This window comes from Lissotriton helveticus, chromosome 3_1, assembly GCF_964261635.1.
Source record: "Lissotriton helveticus chromosome 3_1, aLisHel1.1, whole genome shotgun sequence".
Lineage (NCBI taxonomy): Eukaryota > Metazoa > Chordata > Amphibia > Caudata > Salamandridae > Lissotriton > Lissotriton helveticus.
Genome location: NC_136061.1, coordinates 1875002241 through 1875022926, shown reverse-complemented (window position 1 = coordinate 1875022926; position 20686 = coordinate 1875002241). Strand labels below are relative to the sequence as shown.

The window sequence follows — 20686 nt, the reverse complement described above, 5'->3', positions numbered from 1 at the left end:
TGTGATGGGTCTAACACTCCTGCGGATTCAATATATCTAGACAGGTTTTTATTTACATATTTTTCAATGATTTTGCCTAGAAAGGGAAGCAGAGATATCGGTCTGAGGTTGGCTAGCTCATTCCAGGGGGTAGTGGTGTTTTTCCTGAGCGGCTTGACCAGTGCCTTTTTCCATCCTTGTGGAACCTGCCCAGTACTTAGCGAGAGGTTTAACAGCCTCTGGATAGCAGGTCCCAGATCTATTTCTAGTGTGGGCATAACACGTGCAGGGATAATGTCCGTCGGGCAACCACTTTTTATCTGGGAGATGAGTGCTAATACTTCCTCAATCGGAATAGGGGGAAATACAGAGAGGGAAAGCATGGAAAGGGGCAGTATTCCAGTGTTTAAAATAGGATCAATGTCATTCTTACTGGTATGATTTTATCGTAGATCGCTTCAATTTTTTGGGTAAAAAATTGGGAGATATTGTCGCATAATTGCTGTGAGGCCACTTCCGGACTTTCGCAAGCTATGGGTTTTGTGAAGGTCTGTAAGATCTGATATAATGCTTTGGGGTTGTTACCAGCCGCCTGTAGCTGAGATGCTATGTGATTTTTCCGTGCCAGGCGAACATCTTTGTGATATGCTGACAAGGACCTTTTGTATGTTTGTCACTGTCTAGACGGGAAGCCCTCCATTTCTTTTCTAATTTTCTTGTGGCTTGTTTGAGCGATCTAAGGTTTTCCGAAAACCATATTTCCTGTTTATGGGCAGGTCTAGGTTTAAAAGTTTTTAGTGGAATGATCCCATCTATGGTTTTAAGTAGCGTTTCTTCATAGTTGCGTAAGGCGTTTTCAATGCTTTCACTCGCGATAGGTGTCGGCGCTACAAATTTTTTATTGAAATCCTGCTGGATAAGTTTATGCCACGGTCTTCTTTTACTAGGTAGGGCAATATGTCCCATGTCCTGTGAGGTGGGAATAGGGGTATAGAATTCGATGATGTGATGGTCTGTCCATTCAACTTGGTAGGGAGGTGTACACTCAATCTTTAGGGAGTTGGTTAGAATTAAATCTAACGTGTGTCCTGCCTTATGAGTGGGCCCGGTATTTACCTGCCCTAGGCCCAGTGAGTTGAGGTCTGCCATAAATGTCTGTACCTCTGAACTATTGTCTAACTCACTGGGGACATTAAAGTCACCTAGTAGTAGGAAATCAGAATTGTCATATATATGGGGTACCAGCGCAGTGTGGCAGATATATTGGAGCATGGACCGGGGGGGGGCGGTATATTAACGCTCCCTTTCTGCTCATTTTAGATGAGAATTGGATTTTAAAAATCATAAGTTCTAATTCTGGGGTGCACATCTCATCCAGCACTATGACATTAATTTCCTGCTTATGGACAATCGCTATCCCACCTCCAATTTTCGTGGGGCGATCCATCCTAACGGTCTTGTAGCCCGTTGGGATTCCTAATGTTATGACAGGGACTAGATGAGGTTTAAGCCATGTTTCCGTCAGGAAGCACAGGTCGGGTTCCTCAGAGGAAATCAGATCCCATACTTCGACTGCGTGTTCAGGCAATGATCTGGTGTTGCATAACAAGTTTTTGTTTTTCAGGGGAGTATTGGTAATCTTTGATTATAGAGGTTGATTTGTGGGGCAATACGCCGTTTCCAAGTGTGCAACATTTAGGGATGGATTTAGGGGTATGTCTGGGCCCAGCGGGAGCCTCAAATTGAGTTTTGCAGTTGCGACAAGTGAATGGACCCTCTAAACTGTCCTTCACCCTGTTAGGACACTCCGTCGGTAGGTGATATAGGATGTTTAGTAGTACCTGTGATGAATACGTTAGGCGTAAGTCTGGGAGTATCGCCATAGCCTCCAGCCCCGGCCACGTCCTATCGCAGACGGGCAGGTCTTTGGCTTGTCTTCGGCGCTGGCTATGGTGCCCAACTGCGTGCAACCGCTGCGCGCTAGGGCCGACGAGGGCTATATAGCCCTGTGAAAAGTGGAGAGCTGGAGCGCTAACCGCTCGCCTCCCTGGGCGTGTCTTGCTCTTGTCTGCCCCGCCCTCCGCTCAACGGTATAGGCTACCGAGTCGGACCAGGGCGGGCAGACTTGAGTAATGGGCAAGACCGCCGAAGATACCGTAGGAGCCCCTCTGAGCCCTCTCATACTGTGAGGATCTTAATGAGAGAAGTCCCCGTACCATTATTTAAAAAGGAGGAGGACTATTCTATGCCTGTATTTTTGCAGAGTTTAATGTATATAAATTGTACAGTAATTTGCTTTGAGTAAATTGTGGTGTTATTCTTTTTCGAAAAGTGTATAGACTTAAGTTGAATGTAATTGTGGCTTATATATTTTGAGTTTTGATTTTTGTATACATATTGTAAATCACCCAGAGTAACAGTCTCCGTTTCTAGTAAGTCCTGCACAGGGACAACAGGTCTTGGTGAAAATATATAAAAAAAACATGTTTGACCTGCATTGAAATGCAAGCCAGGGATAAATAAAAAAATCCACATGGCACAAAAGAACGTCTGTATCCATGGTGTCAGAGGTATTATGTTTTGAATATAGTATTAGGATTCCCACCTGTGTACTCCTTAACAGAATCATTCCCCTGTGTTTTATTGGCTCCTCCTATCTGAGGGCATACCCTTCAACAGCACCCCCACCTGCATATCGCCCCTCTCCATGCCAGCATGTACAGGAAGGGAAATGTTACTTTCCTTGTAAGCATCTGCTCATGGCATGTAGAGCTGTAGATGCACATGCTCTGCATACTCCAACCATCTAGTGTTGGGCTCGTAAGAGTAAAACTTGTTTTCCTTCAAAGATGTGTTGTGAGTCACAAGGTTCAGCGCCTCCTATGACTGGTAATGTAATGGGTATTGACTCCATAGTTAAGACTGTTTTCCCGCACGGCAGGAGATGATGGGAGCATTGAAAAGCACAACCATGAAAGGGGGGGGTATGTAAGAAATAAAGTTAGTTTGGGGCATGTGTAGCTGTGAATACACATGCTCTGCATAGAATAAAAATGCAGTTCAGCCCCAAAGTGGTGGCTAAGCAGAGGACGTCGCAAAAGATTTATGCATAGAATGTAGCCTTGGTGGAGCAGGAAGAGGTCTTTTAAGTTGAAAGCATTTGACTAGCCAGTGAGCTACCTCAGCTCTTTAAGAGGCACCAAGTGGTTTATAGAAGATGACAAATAACAAATGCATTTAACTAAATGAATTTGGCCCATCAGTGTAATACAGGAGGACCCTCTTTACATCTACGTCTGGGATGAAAACTGGGGGCTCAATTTTATGGTTGAGATGGAATGAAGAGATCACTTTGGGTAGAAACTATGGGTTGGTTCTAAGGGCTACCCCATCTGCATGAATCTTAAAAAAAGAATGAGATTGGATCTTGATCACATGCTTCAGGAATGTGATCGCGGTCAGGAAAGCTACTGTCAAAGACTAGAAATGGAGAGGACAATAATGAAGTCTCAAAATGAGGTCCCATGAGTTTAGCAAGAACTACACTGAGGTTCCAGGAAGGAACTAGGGGTATCCTGGAAAGGACTACCCTCTTAAGTAATTCCATAAATGCTTCAATGGCTGAAACAGTGGGCATGAGTAACAATAGAAATGAAGGGGGGCCATCGTGCCAAGGGGAAGCATCACTGTTCTCCTGTAGATGACAATTTGGTAGATAAGTAGGCAGCAGAAACTAAAAGGCTTGGACTCCTGCAGGCCTGGGATAAGCTTCCTAGTGACTGAGTTCAGTATTGACCCTAGGAAGGGCTGGATGTGGAATTTGCCCATGTTGATCTAAAGTGAGCTGTGTGCGAGCCAGACACTTCTACTTACACTATCAGTCAGTCGTCGAGATACATGGACACTGCTCCTCCGGAGAGGAGCGGCTACCACTGCAAGGCATTTGAAGGAAGGTCTTGGGACGGTGGTTAAGCGGCAGGGCAGAACTTTGAATTTAAAGTGCTGTCCACTAACCATGAATCTGAGGTAGCTGCGATGTGCAGGGTGGATTGGGATGTGGAAATAGCAGTCCAAGTCTAGGGCAGTCATGAAGTAGTAGCAGGATTTCCTGGTGAGGGACAATGTGGAAGGGGTCCTAAAGGTTGTTCTTGGTTAGTGGGGATTAGGAAGTACAGGGATACACCCCTGTTGCATTGTTAAGGTGGCACTGGCTCTATGGGTCTCGAGTAAAAGTGGGTCTACCTCCTCCTGGAGGGAACTCTAGTGTTGTGGTGAAAGGGGAGTGTTTGCAAGGGGGGGGATATTTGGTGGTGGGGCAGTAAGCTCTAAGCAATAACCTTGCTCTACTATGGACATATCCCACTGGTCTGATGCGATGTTTCGCCATTATGGAAGGAACCCCCTGTAAACATCCCGACAGGTGTTATGTGAATGAGGGAAGGAGAGGAAGTCACTGCTTTGGAGGCGCGGGTCCCTTAGCTGCTTAATCCCTACATTTGCTTTTTGTATGGTTTCCTCTAAAGGCATCCTTGGGATATTCGCTTGAGGCTTGTGGTTCTTGCCGACTCTGCTAAGAAGTGGGGGAATCTGCAAAGGTAGTCTTGCACTGCCACAAAAAGCAGCAAAAAGTCACATGGCGATGGCTGTATTAGTCTTAATTCTCTCCAATACCTGACCAACCTAGGTTTTTCTAACATCTGCTCAACTTGGGGCACGAAGAGGTGTTCTCCATTAAAGGACAGGCTGATCAGATGCTGTTGGATTTCTGATTTAAAGCCAGAGATACGAAGGCAAGCATGCCTGTGGATTAAGGTGCTGGAATGTATGCCTCTAGTGGCGTCTCAACTGCATTGAGAGCACACCTGATAGTGGTGTTTAAGATGGTTTTACCCTTCTGCTACAATCCACTGTGCCCGCTGCTTCTATTGGTATAGGAGATGTTTGATTAAATCCTCCATTTCACGCCACTGGGCACGATCATTTCTCGACAAGCCTATAAAGTTGGCAATACGCCAAAGAGCTGCAGAGTGAGGCAACAGTTTTGCCCGCAGCATCAATCGTTCACCTATTTTTTCCAGGCAGAGGGGCATCCCTTGGGCATGCCAGTTTACAGGTAGAATGCACCACCGAAGGGCACTGGCCTCCAATGTAGGGCAGGTCAGAGGGCGAGGGCTTGTATTTCTCATCAACCCTAGATGTGACAACTCTGGCCTTAACTGGATCTTTGAAGATCTCTTGCGTAAGCTTAAGCATTCCCACAAGCCTAGGCAAAAAAATGGGCGACACTGGGTGTGGGAGAGTTTTCACCGGGAAGGTGGAGGTCCTGTGAATTACCTCATGATATGAGGTGGCATCATAAGGAGGGGAAGTTTACCAGAGTAGAGGGGGAGGTAATAGTCACATTGAGAAACAAGCCCATAATCAGCTCAAGGATCATCCAGGGCTCCAGATTGTAGGAAGCATTGTAAGGATCTATGGGTTGAGGGCTCTCCGTAGGAAGAATGTGTCAATCCTTGTAGGGAGGGAAGAGGGGGGTTGTGGTGGAGGCGGTAGATCTGGTGGAGAAGCACTCCTTCGGGACATCAGGCTAGTACCCACGTGTCTTGACGCTCTGGAGGGGGCTTCAAAGCTAGTTGCTCCTCAAAAGTTAATCTGCCCTTACTAGGGAGAGTCTCCTGGACCAGTGGCGAAAGCCTTCGCAGTAATTTTCCCCCTCTGGGGAAAAATGAAAAAAAGTCTTCTCTCCAGAGAGTCCAACTCATCCTGAAGGTGTTGAAGGATAAGCAGTTCACAGTCCTCGGAGTCTGACGTGGTCGGTTGACAGGACACTAAAGGTTGTTTAGGCCTCGAGTCCATTTGACATTTGCCACTGTCTTTGCTCCAAGGTGTCCATCTGAGGCAGTGTTGAACCACCACAGGTTGTTGATGGAGCAGTCGGCATCTAGGAGAACTGGCCTAGACTGTGGGTGTTGGACCTCCAAGTCAGAGGGTGAATCGGGTTCTGGACTAAGTGATGCGACCTATTCGGCCTCGACCTCCCCTTCCACATCTTCTTTGACATTTTCTGAAGATCTCTGGGGTATTGTGGTTTCAATATTGCTCCACTGCGCACCAAGTGAGTTAGTTGTCGACGCTTATTGAAACCATTGTTTGTTTTTAAAAACATGGTTTTCACTCGTCAAAAGAGGCAATGCAATTTCTTTTTAACATTCTGAATGAAGTGATGTGCTTAAAAAACACAAAAAAGGTAAAAATCAACACAATTTATTGTATATTGTGTTAAGTGTATACACTGTAGTGTTAAATTGAGCATTCTCCCTTTCATCCACATTAAGATAATGTTCAGCAAAGAGTGCTAGCAAGGCCAAGTAAAAACCGTACAGATTTACTTAATCGAATCACCTTTGTGCACTTTCAAAGTGGCCACCACACCTCTAGTAGAATTATCAGAAAAACCTTCAACTGTAGTTCAGCTAGAGCAGATTTGCTTCACGGCCCCTTAACTTACAACTAAAAAAATCGAAGGGTCACCAGATCTGAAGGCTTATGTTCTCTGGATGTAGTGTTGCAGACCTAGATTATGAATAAATTAAGGTCAAGTGAATAAACCTAGCCAGTCAAGCATCAAGCATGCTAGTTATGGGGCATGGGGGGGTTAAGGAACGAATGACAGATCAACGCTTTAAGATGCCAAATTATCTACTTTTGGGAGTGGCCATTGGGGTGAGCAACTTACATGGAGTTTGTGAATGGCGAGCCACAGCAGTCAATTAAAGAGTAATTTAATGCACGGGTCTTATTTATCACTTTCTAAAGAAGATTAAATGGATGAGTTGTGAACATTCCTCATAAAAGTCTACCACAAAGGGTGCCATTAAAGGAACTGGAGTGAGCAATATAGGTTGATATTTTTCATGACTGGCATTCTTCCGATCTGGAACTTCATGTCAGACAATTCCTGGTGGACTGACATTACCGAATTGGTTGAGATTATGATTAGGTCTGCCTTTAGATTTTTCAACACAACTGGATGAGCTGCAAACAGACCAAATCTTTGGTTAGTGGCTCAGACCTACTTATATAGGGGTTTGGAGCCTATTCCCTTTAGATTTGGGGAAGATTTATGATGCCCTGATTTTACTATCCACATGCCTACAAACGGATATAAATCGATTTTGGTGGCGACTAGAGCTCCCTAAATGCTAGGTCTCTAAGGTGAGCATATAATCTCCTCACCCACCCAACCCTTCTTTGAAGTCATGCATTTGAGAAAAATATTAGCTGTGACCATGTCGGAAGAGATGTTGTTCACAAAAGCAGTATGGGTAAAGCCAACAGGTCCCACCCAAGCAACCTGTTGCACATCAGCATGGATAAAACATTTTTTTTACAATTTTTATTTGTATTGCTGGCAGGAGGGATCTACACCGTCTAGGCTGCCTGCTCTCTCCTGCCGTAATTGTTCCCTGCACCACTACAAGCAATTTTTCAAACTGTGCATGACACAGGAAGCACATGTCGAATCATTGCGTTTTTCAGACATGCTGCACAGCAAAACAAATCAGGATGGGAAGTTGGAAGGGGAAGCAACGGAGAAAGGGGCAGGGCAAGCAACAATGTGGGATGGGAAACTGCATGTAAACACATGCCTTCTTATAGAGTGCTGAAAGTAAAAGAAAAAAGTAGCTCCCAACACGCCAGCCGTGATGACACACTGGGCAAGAAGGCAGTACTTCGGCCACACTCCAGGAGAGGGACAAACATAAGAGAAAGTGAGGGCGGCATGCGGTGAGCAAATCGAAGCAACGTAATGAAGCAAAGCACTCTGGCCTGGACCCTAAGCACCCTGCACTATTGGCCCGATCCCTGCCCGGCACAGAGGGGCGAGGGACGCCTGAAAAGGTCGGTGTAGGTTCCGCATCACGTGGCGTGCCTGGGCGAAGAACGGGCCCAGACGGGCCAGTCTTAGACCAGGTGAGGCCGAGCTGGGCCTACTCTTTTGAGTTTGAACTGTGGAGTCACGAGAAGGAGTAAAGGCGTTGGTATTGTAATGCGGGTGAGCCATTCATTTATTTATTCATGGTTGTGTTAATTCTGCCCAGATTGGCATGGACATCAAGATTTTAAAAGGCACAGAAAATGGGCTGTAACAAATAACAGCAACATTGGTGTTATAAATATTAGCTTTAACAGGCTTAAGTCTTTTGTTCATTGTAACTATTAGTCTGGACTATATACTCTGCGGACTTTGTTACAGATTGGATAACATACTCTTTTTACCAGAGCCATATATAAACTTGGCCTGATTATAGTCAGTGTCTGGAATTGCTAGGCAGGCTGGTTAAAAGGAAATCATAAAATTTGCAGCCTAAACCACAGTGGAAAGTAGGGGTGAACAAGGTTTGACATTGTTGAATTACTTAACTGGAGCCATGGGGGCAATAGGGCAGCAAATGATATCTGTTGAAGAAGCTCTGAACCCGGACAAATCTGCTAGTCTTACTAATCAAATCACTGAGAATGCTACCCAATCTGTAAATATTCCTGATATGGAAACTGTTAACAGTTAACAGTAAAACAATACCAAACTGATGTATATTGAATGTATCAGATTATATTTCTATGAGTGATCAGGAGAGCGATTCACAACAACCGCCAACTAACTGATACATTACAGTTAGAGTCAAAGGTGAAACTCTCCAAGTCTACAAAAAAGGTACAAAAGAAAGACAACTCAAATTGCAAGTAAGCAAGGTAATAAAGAAAAGTTATCAAATGTTAAAGGGTGTACTCAAAATGACTACTCCAAATTAACTGCTAAACTGGAAATTATGGACATTTTCTTTAGAGAAACCATGACTAATTTAATTAGTATTATTGATGGAAATCCTACTTAATAAAGGTTTGAAATTTTCCCAGTAACCTATGGAAAAGAATGCCATAAATTGCCAAATGAACCCGGTGTATAGAGTATCCACCAGTCAGGCTCTTACTCTAACTCCAACCACGGTATTAGTTAAAAAGGATAGTAATGGAGAATCAAGGGTAGACAATAATACATCCCTTTATCCGGTTGTAACGACATCCCCAGTGGGTGCTTAACATACCCAATTGCCATATGTAAAACCTAGTACGCAGATGGCGGAGCATAAGAATCCTCGAGGATCTGCCTCAGAGCAGGAAAGGTTGCCCTTGTCTACGAATAGACGAGTACTGGGCAGAAACATACTAGATCTTCCCCGAGTAGTAACACCATATACGGTGGTACTTGCAAATGTTCCTAGGCTCCAGTTAGGAGGGGTAGAATCATGGGAAACATTACGGAACAAATCCCTATTTTGGTTGGGAAACAGAACTGGCCTACCTGAAAAGCTTTTTATCAAGTTTAAAATGGCTAGGCGAATAGGTTGGATAGGGAGAGGACGCAAGACCCTCCCTGGAGACTGCGTGGTCCTAGCTTTTAAATCTCTGCAGTTCGTACATTCCCTCTTATGGAGAAAAGGCAATAACTACAGAACAGGACATTAATCTAGTGCCACTGGGATATTTTTATCAGCCTAATATGATAAACAACTATGAGAGTTTGGCTAGTAGGCACTTTTCAGCTGATTTTTATCAGCCTAATAGCCAAACTAACTGACAATTTGACTAGTAGACATTTTTCAGCCAGACAATCAAGTCCCTGCCTATAATATTCCAACCTATAATCGTTTTGATACTTTGCCTCATGTGGATGAAGTGGGTTGACTGCAACTAGATGACATTAGACCAGTCTCGATGGAGAACAGTGGGCTAAATCACATTTAGATAACAAGCAAACCAAGCCAATTTGCATAGCCCTGTTATAAATCATCACTTTAATGTGCAGTTAATAAATATTATAAAGGCTACAGAAGATTCACCAAAACTTGTAGATATAAAGACAGCGAGTGACCACGCATTCATCTATCCCAACATGCTGACCTAACAGTCTCACGCAAACAAATATATGGAATACTCTAATACATATAGGAGAAAGGGTACTTGTCAGGCCAGGTTTTGGAACATGGCTGGTTTAAAAACGATGGTAATTAATCAAATATGGATGGATTTTATTCAGGAATTGGACATATTTGGCATTCAAGAAACATGGGTGGTTGAGCAATACACATCAACGGTTATAAAAAATTTCATACAGCAGCAATACCTTCTACCCATCGGAGAGCTAAGGGATGTTTATGCACATATATTTCAAATCATTTAACTTTAAGTAGGATTACGTTGAATTTTGAAAGTTGTTACTTTCAGTTCCTCTGACCGACAAATAGTTTAGTATTGCCTTCATTCATTTTTATAATAATATTACCTATGATAGGGTGGAGGAGGTACTTAGGAAATTAAGTTGTCTACAAAGCATCAAGACCTCCCCGTCAAGAGGTACCTACTCTTTGGAGAGGAGATTTTAATTTGGCCTTATGCCCGCACGCGGACAAAGGTGTTTGAGGAATTTTATTAAATGAAGACTTTGGTCCGTCGCATTTTCCTCATATGCCACTTGGGAGACTCTAAATGAAATTGTTACAGCGGATGTGGAATTCGCAAATTACTTGTGTGCTCCACTAATTTTGCTTATTCCTACCTTCAATGGACGAGGCACCTTTTTCAACTATTGATTTTATTTTAATATCAAATAGACACTCCTCTAGAGTACACAATTTCTGTACTCAATCTGAGTGATTATTTTCCCTGAAGTATAAGCCTGGTAGTATCGAGCAACATGGTAAATATAAGACAACCAAACCCACATAGTGGATAACAACTTTGCGCAGGCCAAATGGGTACGCACTCAGATGGGTGAAAGTGGACCCGGTTACATTTACGAGAAAGGATGCGGTACATTGTAAGGACGCTATCAAAGTCTGTCTTGACGAGTCTTCATCCTATACTGAAATTGTAAATAGTTTTGGTATAATCTCTAAGTATCTGCTTCCCGCACCAGTTGGACAAGGGGCCGGGCCCTACTACGCTCAACTACCTGAAAAGCAGCTACCAGCTAGAAGACAGACCTATACAGATTTCTAAAAGTTAGGACAGCCCTATCAAAGGCCAAACCGCACACCACAACCCCACGATTTTACAATACGGGACAAGCAACAAACTAGGACACCAAGTATCACACACACATATATATATACATACATACATATACATATACATATATATATATATATATATATATATATATATATATATATATATATATATATATATATAACTATTGCGCTCAAACACCAAAATCAACACCAAGCTAACCGATTTCAGGTCCACTCAGCTAAACACCCAGTTAAGCAAGCGCAAGAAGATCTGGGCCTCAGCCACACCAAACAAGATCACGCCTGTCCTGGCACAAACTAAACTCTAGCTCCTCCACAAAACATACTGGACCCCCGACCACTACACACACTTGGTCTTAGAGAAGACAACACCTGCTGGAACTGCAACACACAGAAGGGAGACCTAGCACACCTAATCTTCCACTGCCCTACACTCAAAAGCTTCTGGGGGAGGGTGTTCAACTTCACTGATGGATTGTTTAAATGCAACACGAGCAGAGACTTTAGCTCCATCATCAAAGCGGGAATAAGATCAGACGTGATCTCAGAAAAAGACTAGGAACTTTGGGACTTGCTAATAACTACGGCAGTTAAAACAGTTCTGAACAACTGGAAAAACTCAAGCAAAGCAACCTTTCAAAGCTGGCTAAACTGGATCAGGTACCTAAGAGGGGCGGACAGCCTGGCGCTGCAGTATTGCCTCCCAGAGGGTTGTGGGAGTCCCTGGATGAATACCTTACCCCCTACAAATCCAGTTGAAACTCCAGCATGGATCCTTCACAACTCCTCGACCTCAACGCCCAAACACTCACGTCTGGACGAACCAACGGAACTGTAGGGGTTAAATATAACCGGTGCCCGCGTGTACCTCTTGGGTGTGAAGCATAAGAAACGTGGCAGGACTCTACTGGGCTTCCCTATCCTTCTACACATAGTCCTCCGCTCTTCTCCTTTCCTACTTACTGCACTTTCCTGTCCCCTCTGCTACCTCTTTCCTAAGAGTAAACCAAACCTGTACATGATCTGCATATGACTTCTGTAATACTCATAAAAATCCTAATAAAAATATATATATATATTTTTTTAATTGTTCAGGGGATAGCTGCTCATTCTCTCTAGGTCCAGAATCAAGAATTATCCATGTTCTTTTCCTCAGGCAGCATCTTGAAGACTAATTCATCATATCTAGCTCATTCTCAGACAGTGGGCCATTTATAGATCCTAAAGGACTGGTATGTTTCCATAATCCTTGCAGCATTCCTGCCACACTCAATTCCATCTCTTCATGTTGAGTTACTGTGATTACTGTGACGGAGCCCTGATGAAGGCTTTGCCGAAACGCGCATAGCTGGACAACAAACCGCCAGTCTCTGCACATCATTTTGATATTTCGATTATATATCATGATTGATCAATGATTGATCAATGACTATGTATTTTATGGTGTAATGAATTACAAGTTTTGATAAATGTTTGTATTACATATAACTGTATTTCATGTGTTCACTGATAAGTATGACAACATAAAACCTTTTTAAACTATTCAAAAAAATATCATAGATCTAAAAATATATATCTATTCATAGAAAAGAACGGTTTGATAAATTTGTGAATGAAAAATAAATAATCTTTTGATATCAGTTATGGCAAACAAAAAAAGAAGAAAAAAAAAAAAAGAGATCCTTCTGCTTTTTGGAACGCAGTTAATGCACCCTTGCTGGCTAATAAAGATTCGGCAAAGTTGGAGATAGCTATTGCTGAGGCTGAATGGGCAGACCATTTTGTTAAACTGTACAGCGATCCAGCGGGTAATGCAGCGAAAAATAATACTTCAGTAGACTAATTAAGGCCAGCGGTAAATAGGTTAGACCAATGTTTTGAATTGTCCGAAGTTAAATCGAGCCACTGAATTTAGCAGGGGGAAGCCCCCGGTCCTGAAGGTAGCCCAGTGGATTTCTTTAAAGCTTATATCCCATCATGGGGACCGTTTTTAACTCGAGTCATTAATGCAAGCTGTTCGACAAATTTACCGTCAACTTGAGCAGTCACCATTGGTCCCGATATTTAAAAAGGGGGGTAGAGAGAACCAGATATGTTGTAGGCCAATTTCCTTGCTGGACTACATGGTTAAAATTGTTGGCCGAATTTTTTTAATACACTGCAGGAATGGTCAGAAGAAAATGCTATTAGTGATTTGCAATATGGCTTTCGTAAGGGAATGGGTACTTTAGAACAGGGACTTAATCGGTCAATTTTGTTAGGCAAATACATAAAGGCCAAAAAGGGAAATTTATATCTAGCATTCGGGGACTTAACAGCGGCGTTTGCTTGCGTTATTCATAGGAAGCTCTGGATACTTTTAGAGAGATTGGGGTGGACAAAGACATTTTATTGTTTTTACAGCAACTATATTCAGAGGCAAAGGCAAGAGTCCGTTATGGGGCAGAGGGGGAATGCACAAAGCTATTAGATATTAAAAGAGGAGTGAGGCACGGATGTGTCCTGGCATCCTTCCTTTTTACCTTGCATAGAAATAATTTAGGGTAGATATTACAGGAGGGATACCAGGATTTACCACACATGGATAAACGCCCCATATCCGCATTAATGTATGCGGACGATGCAGTCCTCAAGGCCCGTACCCCTTTAGGGCTCCAACGCGTAGTTTCAAGGTTTGCTAATTTTATGAGTGATTTGGGACTCTGTTAACACTGCGAAAACATTTATTATGATATGTGGGGCAGGAAGTAACAAGTGCAGAGATTTTTATATTGACTCTAAAAAGATTGAATGTACAAAAACTTTTCCATACTTGGGGATTTTAATTGCTCAAGAGGGGACATGGATACAGGCCATTAAAACAAGGTTATTATTTATTAAGGCACTTGCAGCTCTCTCGAACTTCAGTAGAAAATTAGGTAAAAGACCGCCAATCAAATTGCTTAACATATATCAGGCAAAGTGCATTTTGATTGCTATGTATGGCGGTGGTATATGGGGACATGCCAACGTGAAGTCTTTGCAGATAGGTGAAAATTCCTCTTAGGTTTTTGTTGACTGTTCCCCCAAGTACTTCTACACATATATGCCACACAGAATTAGGTTTGCCATTCCGGACGGACATAATACAAATGCAGCTAGTATTACTCTGGCACCGAATCGGGACCACAGAGGAAACATTCCTTAACCAACAAATTATAAAGGATTGTTGCGGGTTAGACTGTGCCATGCACCTTAAGTGGTTAACCTATATTAAACAATTTACATGTGATCTTGGTCACTCGGAATATTATTCTGATCCAGTCACTATGTGTAAGGTTACAAGAAAAGATCTTAAAACTAGCTGTTTAGGTCTGCTTGAAGCAAACAGAAATAGTTGTACTCCGACTAAACCACCTGTCCAGGCACACGGTCTAACTTTGGCATCAACTGGCATCCAGCCTTATTTAATGGTTGTTACAGGAGAATATGATAGATTCCTGCTAGTGTGTTTTAGATTCAATATTATTCATAGGGCAATAAGTTTCATCTCTAAGTAATTGTCCACGTGACGCTTTGTCACAGCAGTCGACCCTGCACATATTCTTTTTTAGTAGATATTATTCTGAACAGCGTAAGAGATGGATTTGTCCAATCCTAAAGTCTCTTGGTCTTAAACAATACTGGCCAGCTTAACTGAATCTTCAAATGTTGGAGAATGTATTTATTATTGCTTCCATATTACAGTTGAAAAAAATGTTTTTAAATGTAGGAATACAATATTGTTATGAGACTATCATGAGAGAAGAAGAAAATGTGAATTTTCACGTATAAAAGGATATTTTGGATTGTATATTTTTTAGCATTGTGAGATTTTAATGAAGAAACATTTGGGATGAATTGACATATATAGCTATTACGGTTTATGTGTTTTTACGATTATTTAACAATAATAGAATAAAGCTTGATTTGACTTCCGTAACTAAGCCAACCAATGGATGGACTCTAAACCTCCTGCAAGCAAGCAAAATGTCTCGCAAGTGAAAGCCCACGATCAATCGCAGGAGAAACCTACAAAAGGTCTACCCTCCAATGAAGCAAGTGCATTAATACTGGCAGAAGATAAATTAGGTCTTTCAGCTGATAGGAGTGGCCTCATTCAAAGCTGTGCTTACAGTACTAGATAAAACTGAAGACCGCTAGAAACCCAGCAATAATAGTACAACTGATCAAGATCATCCTGCCTCGAGGCCGGTATGTATATCTCCATGCCAATAGCTTAAATACTATACAACAGAATGACAAAGCCCTACAGCTGTTGAACGCAGAATGGCACCATTGTATTGAATCAGTTAAGATTTTGCTTACTGAAAGGCAAAACGGATTGTGGCAGACATGTCTGAAGATCCACTGAAGCAGGGAGTTTAAATACAGGTAAAACAACTTTCCCTGGTGGCATTAAGTGGCACAACACCATCTGAAAACAAGGATAAACAACCTGTAAGTGAAGACATACCAAATCAGTCCTGTTCTAGAAAGGGTTGAAGGGCTTACCTCAGCAGGAACACATTGAGCTTTTCCTACTTCAGTAAAATGTTTAAGAAACTTAAAGTTCTGAGTCGTACATAATGCTACCCCTATTGGGAGTATCAGTGCTCCCATTTCTAGTAAATAAGCAGCGGCCTTCAACATGGTTGCTTATAGGGCCTTTGTAGGAATGGCAGAGTGTAAGCTAATCTCAGAATTGCACATTGCAATTGATCCAATGTGCTCTATCCATTTCTGAAGGAGCGGAGCACCCCTAACCGCCCTACCCCCTCAAAAAAGGATTCAAATAATCTGCTTTACTATCCTTTTAGTCACTGTTGTGAGGTGCCTGGATTGAGAAGCTAAATGCATTAGATACACACCATTCAAGGAGTAACTGATCGTCTCTGATCATGGCTGGAATTTTATGAATTTCCTTCGAATTGGGATATTGTTCAGTTTTAAAAGTAAAAACAAGTTTCAATTGATGAAATTGGATTGAAGAATTAGGTGCCAATAGTGTCATAATCAAAGTAGACACAGAAGCAATTAGAGCAGGAGATTGCAGTGCTGCACTTGAACCAGATTTTCTTAAATGCTTTATTGACTTCAGAACATATGTAATCGGAGCTGAAGCAGCAGTCAAGACAAAAGAGTTGGCCCAGTAGGTCAGCAGATCAGGGACAGACAAGCATGGGGCATGGGAGGGTGCTAGCAATAATAGCGAGCATGGGTTTCTGGACAGCGAAGGCTCTAAACAAGGTTACCCTCTATATAAGGATTGATGCAGCTCTGGAATTTAATCTGAAGATCTGCATGGAGTCAGCCACCCTTGTGGAGCAGGGGATGCTGGATCTTTTATATGGGGAATGCCCCCACCCGAGTTCACTCCCTCAGATGGAGTATTCCCTTCTTGTACTATTTGGACATGCCCGTTAACTCCTCCTACTGGTAGCAGGTTCAAGACACCAATAGACTCAATACATAAGCCCACTGACTTGAACCCTAAGATGCTGTTGGAGGTCATGGAGTGTTACGTATCTCACAATAGTCAGGCTGGCATCGTTTACTTAGTGGCCAAGAGACATTACTTGATATTGGAGTTCATCCAAAACATCTCCGCTGTCAGCAGCAGTAGTCCATCCTTCGAATCAACAAGGTGGAGACAGAAATATGTAAGTGAAGAGGTTGCCCTTGTCAACACCAGAAAATATTGGGTTCATGGCTAACCAGTTTCCTCTTCACAGGCATAAGAAACACTCAAAATATACTCTGGTAACCCTGCTGTATTCAGTGTGTTTGAGGAGATTTCCGCAATGCGGTTCTCTTGGAATCGATGTCTTGGTGCGCACTCCAAATGACAAACACAGGACACCAAAACAATTGTGTAACCACTTTCTGGTTGCGGATAACCCTTACTTTGTTCTGTCAGACTTTTGTCTCTGGGTTTCGGAGTACAGTGACTGCCCCAAACTAGATTTTAGTGTTGCATGTGGGAGAACACTAGGATTAACATAGTACAACACACAGCCCTCAGAGCCAGAGTTTACAATGGCCAAAGACTTTCACCATCTTAAAAAGGATGAAAGAGGGTAAGTTTGGGTCAGATAAGGTTTTCCCCACTAGTTAGGTTGTGCCCAGGAGTCACTTGCAACCACTAGACTTTGCCAGGATAAAATGTAGAATCGTAGTTCACCAACTTCAGAACACACCTGCTGCTGCACTGGCTGCCACTTGAGAAGAGCCATATAAGACTGGACCTGCTCTCTTGTACCTAGGACAAAGAAGTTGACTCCAAGGGTCAAATATCGGACCGGTTAAAACTACAGGGACAAAAACTACTGATACTGTCCAGCTGGCCATTGGCAACTGGGCCTGGACACTTTTTTGGCCTCTGCCTCACACCCTCGGAGCATAAGCATATCCCCTGAGGTTGTGCAGGCTTTAGAAGTGTGGTCCTGTGGTGGATTGCACTTAAAAAGACTTAGTGTAGTTTTGTCAAAGGATGTGCAGGACGCTTGTTGTCCTAGACAGACTGCTTACAAAGTTACATAATCAGATCAGAGGTATGTGTGTGTTTCAGGGTTTGGTAAATAAAGTTTAACGCAGTACGTTCAGTTAACAGTTGCATGCCAAAGAATAAACACGTGCATTACAGAACTCAGTGTGTGGCTACGTCATTTCCGTGCTCAAGAGCTGGGGTGAATGCTAGTCAGACGGCAAAAATCTTGGACCAGAACGAACCGGGTTGTTGTTTCCGGCACATACTCACAGTTAGCATCAAATGGTGCCACGGCTCTTGCCTATTGTAACCATTACCTGCATCATTGGCACTTTGTTTCTTGCCACAATTTTTATTTAAACTTTAAAAATGAATCTCTGGTTTCCCTGGTGGATTGTCGTCATTTTACTCTACTAATATTGTTTTGGTATTTTTCTTTTTTTATTGTTGGGCATTTCAATTTTAATACTGTTTTGTTACTGCATCCATACTTCACATACCGTCCTGAGTAAAGCCGGTCTGCTCTGTGCCATACCTACCAGGTGCTTGGGGGCTGGACATGGGTTAAGTTAGTGAGTAAACTTCACCCAGACAAGGGTTGTGATTATTCCTTGGTGGTAGTCGCTCACTCCAATGAATAATCCAATGTCTTACATTCCAAGAGAATAGAAAACAAACTCCCAAGCATGCAACTCAGAATATGCAATGTAAGCCCTATCTCCCAGGTTCAAATGGCACTGCAATTATTTTCAGTAAAGCATAATTTAGGGCAGGCCACTGAAGAGATACAGCCTCCCAAATGAACGGGCCACTCCCACAGACTTAAACACTCGTCGATTGATACCCCAACAGCAGCGCTTCCACAACTGTGTCCCCCATGGGGAACAGAGGGAATACATTTGGGGGGCCTGTTGGCCTATACCGTACAGGCCTTCTTGGACCTGAATTTTGGTAGGTCCCAGAGCCTTGGTCCATTTCTGGAGGGATTCTCCTTTCTCATTAATGGGCAGAGCCGCAATTGGTAAAATGTTAGTCCTCCCCAGGTGTCTTTATGCATTACAGGCTACTTTATATTATATACCAGACATTACCTCAAACTCCATAGACTGATTCTAGATCTCCTGTGGGCCAAAACCTGGGACGGGAGAGGATTGGAGTTACCCCAATATAGAACTCTACTTCTTGGTGACCCATTTACATCACGCCATCAACTGGCTTGATCCAGCAAACAACTGGAAGGTATTGCTTCAGGGATCCCATGGAGAACAGCAACTCCCACTGTTGCTTATGAGTGGAGCTAGAGTCCAACCAGAAATGCCCTCTATCATCAGTCAGGTCTGCCAGATATGGGAATAGGTAGTCCGCAAAGTGATAAGCCGTGCCCTGTATGAGAGGGACATGCTGTTATGGAATCTAAAACCATTTACACAAATTGCAGATATGATGACCGTGTAGAGATGGAAGGAAGGGGGTTGTGAAACGACATGTATTATTGGGGGAGTGGGGGGGGAGACAGGTGGGGTGTATCAATTTATATAGCAAGAAGATGTGATGGATTCATTTGCGCTATATGGGGGACAATTTCTACAAAATGTCAAGATCCGCACAACCAGGAGGGAGGTTTGGCACAGAGCCTTCACAAACACGGTTGACAATGGCTGGCTGGGGGTTAGGGGGTGCAGACTAATTTCATGGCTCTTCCGGGCCTCCAGAGCAGATCTCCCTAAGCTCGCAACAAAATCCCATGCCAGATGGGAGACGGCTCTGGGAAAACACTATCTGATCAGATTGGAAGGGGGGTGAGGAGGTTGACATGCAGGAGTGCAGACGGTCAGTTAGAATCCTCTATTTAAACTGATCCAATTTAACTTCACACACCAGGCCTACCTATCCCCAACACTCCTACATATTATTTTTACCACCAGATCGGCCACATGGCCCCTGCTGCAAACACCCTGTAGCAGATTTTTTCCACATTGTATATTATTGTAATTGCATTTATATATCGCTTACTACCCCGGGACGAGGCCCATAAGGATTAGTGGTGAATTCGTATAGTGAAAGATGAAATTTGAGTGGACCTGTTAGTCTGTTATTTTGGTTGAAAAGGATAGTGGAAGGATAGAAGAGTGAAGGATTTAGATTTTTTGGGAGGGCATAGCAGTAGTGGGAGGCTTGGTATAAAAAGGGGTGTGGCGGGGAAGAGTCAGAGAAAAGAGTTTAGAAAGGCTTGTTTTGGGGGATCAGTATAGTAAAAGAGGTGTCAGATGGTGCAAGGAGGGGTAGAGTAGGGGAGAATCTGGAAAGCTATTTTGGGGATCATAGTAGTGGTAAAGGGTTTGAGATGAATGAGATTGGATGTAGAGGATAGATTGATAGAGGTATAGGGTGAGATACCCTATGGTTTGCATTGGAAAGAGTAGTAGAAAGAAGTTTGAGAGGAGTCATATGGTGTGGTAATATCCCTCTCTCGAACAATATTCTAATAACGAGACAGTCTTGAGTCCTACTAGGGCCACTGGTTGGGACATACTACAGTTCACACTTCAGACCATTTTGTTGGGCCTGCTTCCCACTCCCTCCAAAAAGAAATTCAGTAGGAAGTTTGATGTTGGGCCTCTTATTTCCAAAATGACATATCGCTATCAAATGGCTCATGTCCCCTCCCCAGGGTGCTCGGAGTGGCTCCGGGATATGTCGGAATGGGCCGAGGAAGTTCAAATAAAAATAAGTGATGCGGGATGAGAAATTGCTGGATTACTTGGGTGCATTTGAGACAAGGATAGCTGATCTGCACAGTGACCCAGATCAGAGTGTGGGCAAGCTAGCACTTCCTTGCTCAAAAGGGACCACGGAATGTCATCTGAGCTTGAATATAGATGAAGGACATGGGGAAACCCTGCACAGAAGAGTGAACCAGGCTCAAAGATATACACATGGTTACCTAACTAAGTCTGGCTTTGGTGTGTTCTGTGCTGAAGGACAGCTGGAGTTACCTGCATGATTTGAGTTATACGGTTGAAACCTTTTTGGGCCATATTGCCTTTTTCAGGAACGATATCAGGTGGCACCTGGTATCGCTGTGTGCAGTTTGAGGAACGGTTTA

At 43.1% G+C, this 20686-nt stretch overlaps 1 protein-coding gene across 10 annotated transcripts in view; it reads right to left on the bottom strand.

The window, feature by feature from the left end:
- Positions 1-20686, bottom strand: part of PPP6R3 (protein phosphatase 6 regulatory subunit 3) — a 1896334-nt gene that overhangs the window by 1764967 nt on the left and 110681 nt on the right. For 4 of the 10 annotated variants that reach the window (XM_078682862.1, XM_078682861.1, XM_078682865.1 and 1 more), the window contains exon 3: positions 15420-15528. The exons of the other annotated variants lie outside the window; for them this stretch is intronic. The gene's annotated coding sequence lies outside the window, so the exon portion shown is untranslated. The remainder of the gene's footprint in view (positions 1-15419; positions 15529-20686) is intronic. 10 annotated transcript variants of the gene reach the window in all.